This window comes from Mus caroli, chromosome 9, assembly GCF_900094665.2.
Source record: "Mus caroli chromosome 9, CAROLI_EIJ_v1.1, whole genome shotgun sequence".
Lineage (NCBI taxonomy): Eukaryota > Metazoa > Chordata > Mammalia > Rodentia > Muridae > Mus > Mus caroli.
The window spans coordinates 46,947,004-46,953,128 of record NC_034578.1 but is presented as its reverse complement, the minus strand read 5'-3'; positions in this window follow the sequence as shown (position 1 = coordinate 46,953,128).

Sequence of the window (6,125 nt, the reverse complement as noted above, 5' to 3'; positions counted from 1 at the left end):
TCTTTCTTTCTTTCTTTCTTTCTTTCTTTCTTTCTTTCCTTCCTTCCTTCTTTCTTTCTTTCTTTCTTTCCTTCCTTCCTTCCTTCCTTCCTTCTTCCTTCCTTCCTTCCTTCCTTCCTTCCTTCCTTCCTTCCTTCCTTCCTTCCTTCCTTCCTTTCTTCTTACATGAATTTGGAGAGTCTTGCCATGTAGCAGTAGATTTTAATCTGCTCTGTACTCCCTGGCAGGTGTGTGCATGCTCCTTGCTACCTGCCCAAATGTTTGGATTTTCATTCATTTTTCTCTTCTATTGAGATTAATATCTCTGTGAAAAAGATATATGTGTATATATATATATATCCACATATATATCCCGTTTCTCTTTATATAACTTGAATTAACAGCCTTTCTTATGTAATTAATTTTAATTAAATGTTCTTTTATACTTTTGTATGAACCTATTTTAGGCTATTAATTTGTCATGCCAGGTTAAGTAACCTTAGAAATCCCATGTAGACCACATTCAAAGATCTCAAGTGTTGCCCTGGTATAGACTTTTAAATTTTTCTTTTAATGCACTTTTTCATTTATTTTTATTCTATCTCCATGTCTTTGTTTCTTACGATTGAGATCAAAGGCTTGGATTTCTTAATTCCATGTATATTTAAAAACATTTAAATAATTATATCTTTAAAGACAAATAAATCAAATTTTATTTATCTTTATCTCTTGTTCATCTGTTTGTTGGAGGAAATCAGCCTCTACAGTCTGCCTCTCTTTGCCTTCCAAGTAGCCCGCCTTTTGTATAGTAGGGGTTCCCAGCACCTCCGAGTTTAAAATCTTGAGTCAGCCAGAAGCCTTTGAGAAGGGTCCAGAGTAAATGCCTGATACCCAGATTTGTCAGGGTCCACCTGGGGGCGGGGACTTAACTGTGACTCAGTTCATGCCATGAACCCTAGAATGATGTGTGCTTCTCTTTTAGTTCCAAACCTGTGTGGCTTGGGGAGGGACCATGTGGCTCATCTCATCTCATCTCATCTCATCTCATCTCATCTCATCTCATCTCATCTCATCTCATCTCATCTGAGAAACCAGTTCTCCTAGGCTCACATCATGGCATGTGTCTTCCATTCAGTAATCTCTAATTTTTAGAAGTGAGTACAACTAATACATTGGATGACATCTACAGCAGTAGTATTTTAATTCTTTCAAAACTTCCTGGGATCCTGGGATATGTGCATGTGCTCCTTGTTACCCAAATGTTTGGGATTTAAGAATGAAAGACACATATGTGGAGTCTTATTTTTAATATGCCCTAAACAGCTCAACGTCTGGACCACGACCAAACTTTCACATTGCTTATGCCTCCCATCAGATATTCCTAAATTATTACTTAATAATTCTATGTTTCATCTCAGCTACACTAGACCCAATGGGAGAGTGTCCCCTGGGGCCGCTCTTCCTGGATTCTTACATGGCTATATTCTTTCTCTCTTACAGTTCTCAGGCCTGATCTTTCATGCCTGCCATGGTGATTCTCAAACCATCTCCCTCCTGTGGTTCACTTGTCCAGGTAATCTAATATCCCGTCTCTGTCTCCCTGCCCAGTCACTGGTCACTGACAACTTTTATTCACCAATCAAAACCAACTAGGGGCAGGTACCCTCAGTGTCTTATAGGCAGACATCCAGGTTCTCATGTGATTTTTGAAAGCCAAATTAACACAAATAATATTAAAACCAATCCACAGCACTGCCATTTATGTAGGGGTAAATCTTCCAATACATGAACATGGTAGATCCCACTTTCACAAGCCCACTTTCTTCCCATAAACGTCAGAGCTTTCTGCACACACACACACACACACACACACACACACACACACACACACTCACACAAATTTTAATTTTCTCCCACTTCTGGGAGCTCCATACTCAATACCTCATAAAAGATGGTATCCATTTGCCCCATAAATACATGGCAGGGGAGTCAGACTCATTAGTAATTGTGAATGTTGCTAGATAAGAACTTGACCATTGACTATATCCCAGCCCCAGATTCTTCTCATGACTCTGTAAATGTGATATGTTACTGGAGGTTTCTGTTTCTTATTTGCTGTACTAACCCCAGTGGGTTCTTGGTCATCCACATTGTATCTAGAACTTTTTAAAAGATGTATAGGCTCACTAAGATTTCCAAGACACATAAGAAGCCTTCCATTTTAACTCCTATGCCTCGTTTTCTTGCTGTCCTGTCCTTTCTGGAATGTCCAGCCCAGTTTTGTGCAAGAGTCTTATTGACCAGATAATTGTGTTATTAATCTTTCATTCTTTATCTCAAAAGGAAAGCTTTCAACATTCCACCATTAGTCTGATGTGTGCAAAGCACCTGTTGAAGGGTTGGTTTGGTTTTTTAAATTGGGCTACTAAGTTCCTGCTACTTTTCTTTTGTTCAGTGATTGTTTGTTTTACTGATGAGTGAATTTTAAATTTTATTCTATTTTTATTATCTATTAAGATGTCTATCTACATTTTTTATTGTTCCATTACTATGTATTAGAGTGATAAAATTTGGAATGTCAAGTTATGGTGGTTTGAAGGAGAATGGTCCCATGGGTAGAAATGTATGGGAAGGATTAGGAGGAATACCCTTGTTATGTCACTTGGGTGGGCGTGGGGTGGGGTGGTGGAGTTGCGGTTTCAAAAGTCCATGCCATATCTCATCTCATGGTTGTTGTCTCAACATGGAATCTCTCAGCCACTTCTCCAGTGTCATGCCGGCTTGCCTGTTCCCATGATCCTCATCATCATGGCCATGGACTGTACACACCCTCTGAAACTGTGAGCAAACCCCCAATTAAATGTTTCCTTTCATTAGTTTCCCTGGTCATGGTGTCTCTCGACAATAATAGGAAAGTAACTGAGAAACAGATTAAATGAACATTTCTGGATCCAATTCCATTTGAACTGGTTGGTTTTCGTTCTATGTGTTGTTGACTCCATCTGGTAAGATTTTATGTAGATTTTTTTACTGCTATATTCTCAATGAGATTGCTTTTTGATTATTTAATTCCTAGTTATTTGAGTTTGAATCAAGATGTCACATAGCCCGGGTTAGCCTCAAACTTACTGTGTGGCTGAGAATGACCTCAATTTTTGACCCTTCTGTTCTTACCCCATAAGGGTTTGACTCCTTATCTGTGCCACCACACTGGCTAAAGTGTTTGTTGTCAATTTCCTATAATGTTTTCTATTAATATTTTGTCTCCCTAAAATTTATTTCTGCCTCATCTTTGTTCTTTGGAAGAATTTGCTTAAGATTGTTTATTTGTTTCTCTTAAATTGTTTGGCAGACTCCACTATGGAAGTGACTTGAGTCTAGAAATGTTTTCTTTGAGAGATTTTTAATGTTTTTGAATCTTCAATCATTTTATGAGAATATTTTCAACATTTCACATTCCAATATTAAGATGTATTTCTCCTAGGAATTTTTCCATTTCATCATCTTTTCAAACATGCTGACATAAAGCCATTCACTCTCCTCGTAGCCTGTCTTTAATGTTTGTGTGATGCATCCTCTCTGCTCCTGACATTGTTTCCTTCTCTTGCTTTTATCAGCTTTGCCAAGACAAAATTTGAACTCTTCAAAGAATAGCGTTTGGCTATGTTTTTCCTCTCTGTTTTGTGCTTGCAATCATTTCATTAACTTCTGTCTTTACCTTTATTATTTCCTCTCTTTTATTCTCTTAGCTTTTAATTTGCTGAGTACAACTTGATTGCTTCCATCATTGATTTTAAGAATTTTTTGTCATTTTGGAATGTGTGTGTTTAAGCTATAATTTTGGCTCTAAATAATGTCTTGTCCTCATTTTATAAGCTTTTCATATGTTATGTTTGTGTAATCTTGCAGTTAAATACCTCATCATTTCATTGGGATGGATTTTGACAGTATTTTTAAATAAATTATTAATTTCAAAATTTATTTTGTATTTTAAAAATAATTTGTTTATAATCTATTTCCCTTATATCTAGAATATGTACTCAAAATGACAAGTTTTAAAATCTGTTAAGACTTATTTTGTGACCCCATACATGATCAGGTTTTTAAGTACCCCTTAAACTTTTTTGTACTCTTTTGTTTGGGGTTTCAGTGTTTATTTATCCATTTTATTACATCTACACTCTAACATAAATAAGCAAATATTCTTACTGATTTCTTGGGCTCATATTTTTACTGGTTTCTTGGGCCACAATTTTTATCAGTTTTCAAAAGAAGCAAGTTAGAAACTTCTATTGTCATTGTGGCCTATCTATTTTCCTTGTTGCTCTAGCTAGTGAGGCCAGGTGCATATGATTTCAAAATTGCTGGTTTTCTGCCCAGGGACCTGACAGCTTGATGCGTTTTCCTTAGTAATCATTTTTAAATTTGAAACACACCTTATCTGATAATAATACAGACATAATAGTTTCTCTTTTGTTCACATTTGCATATGTTACTTTCTAATTGTTTTCTGTTCAATATTTCTGTAGCTTATGTTTTAGTATGTGTCTCCTATCAACAGCAAATGGTTGGAATTTTAAGCACCCAGTCTGACATATCTTTGTCTTTTAATTGGAGCATCTGGCACATTTACATGTAATACAATGACTGCTGCGTTTGAGTTTAAATCTACTCTCTCATCATATGCTTTCAGTTGCTTTGCCTGTTCCTCTTTTCTACTTTCTTGCCTGCTTTGGGACAGACTTTTGAAGGTAGAGCTAAATAGAAAATGTATAGTTCCTTGAGTTTTGAGGTAAATCAAGTTAGAGGGGCACCTCTGCTAACCCAGAAAGTTTTTCCACATTTGTCTCCATTCAGTCTTCCCACTTCTGCTCCAAGCTAGCTGTGGACATTATTCTACTTGCTAGTGTTGATTGATGCTTTGTGTGACCACTTTCTCACTTGACATGATGCTTAGATTTATTCATATATGTTACTGTATTATGGTTTTGAATACAAAATCGTCCCCTGCAGACTCATGAGTTGAGTGCTCAACTCCAAACCTGTGGGCCTATTTTAGAAATTTCTGGAAACTTTAGTAGAAGGGGCCTAGTTGGAAGAAGTCAGTCACTGGGCTAAAGAAATGTCTTTGAAGGTTATATTGGTTCTTAGTCCACTCCCTTTCCTCTGCTTCCTGTTTATAATGAGGTGAAGGGCCTCCTTCATCACTATGATAATCTTCTACACAAGATCATGGAACTAAGCTTACGAAATGAATCGTCTAAATCTGAGCAATTGTGAGTGCTCAGCCGTGCACATAGAACATCTGTGTCTAACTCCAAGAAGCATGGCAGAGATGCTGTGAAAAGCTGGCCCCTCGGCATGGCATGGTTGTTAGACCCTTGAACTCAAAGCAACAGTGGTTACTGACACAAGACCTCCATAAGCTCATAGGGAGTTGATGGCACTTGATAGCTGCTGAGGGACAGTCAGTTTTCTTTGGGTGGGTTGGGGGAGTATTAGTAAGTTGCCAGTGCCTCAGTGTATGACACTATATGCATGCCCTTTATATAGGGCCTGTATGCAAGTTTTATTTTCCTGTGGACTGTGGCTTTCTTGTGCATTTCCTTAGTGGCATTTTTGCTCAGCAAAAGGAGAAGGTGTGCTATCTCAGTTTTGAGAGTATTGTTCTTGGGTGTCATCTAAGATGTCTGCCTACAATAAGGTTACAAGAATTCCCTTTTAGGGCTCATGAGATGCCACTTCAGTTGAGATCATGCACGGTTCTTCCAGAGAACACAGATTCAGTTTCTAGCACCCATATCAGGTGGCTCAATAGTATCCTTAACTCCAGTTCCAGGATATTCTAATCCTTGGGATTCTGTGGGCACTATATTTACATGCATATATTCATACATACAATTTTAAAGACCTTGAACAAGTACTTATCTATGTTTACTTCTAAAAGCCTTAACATTTTACCTTTAACTTTACAGTACATCTCAAATTGTTCTGTGTGTCACACACACACACACACACACACACACACACACACACATACACACACTAAGCTTTATGCTATAGGTATATGTTACATATTTTTCTTTATGACTAGTTAGTTCAGTATCATATGTTAAAAGAGTATGCTTGTAGCTTTCTCAAAGATT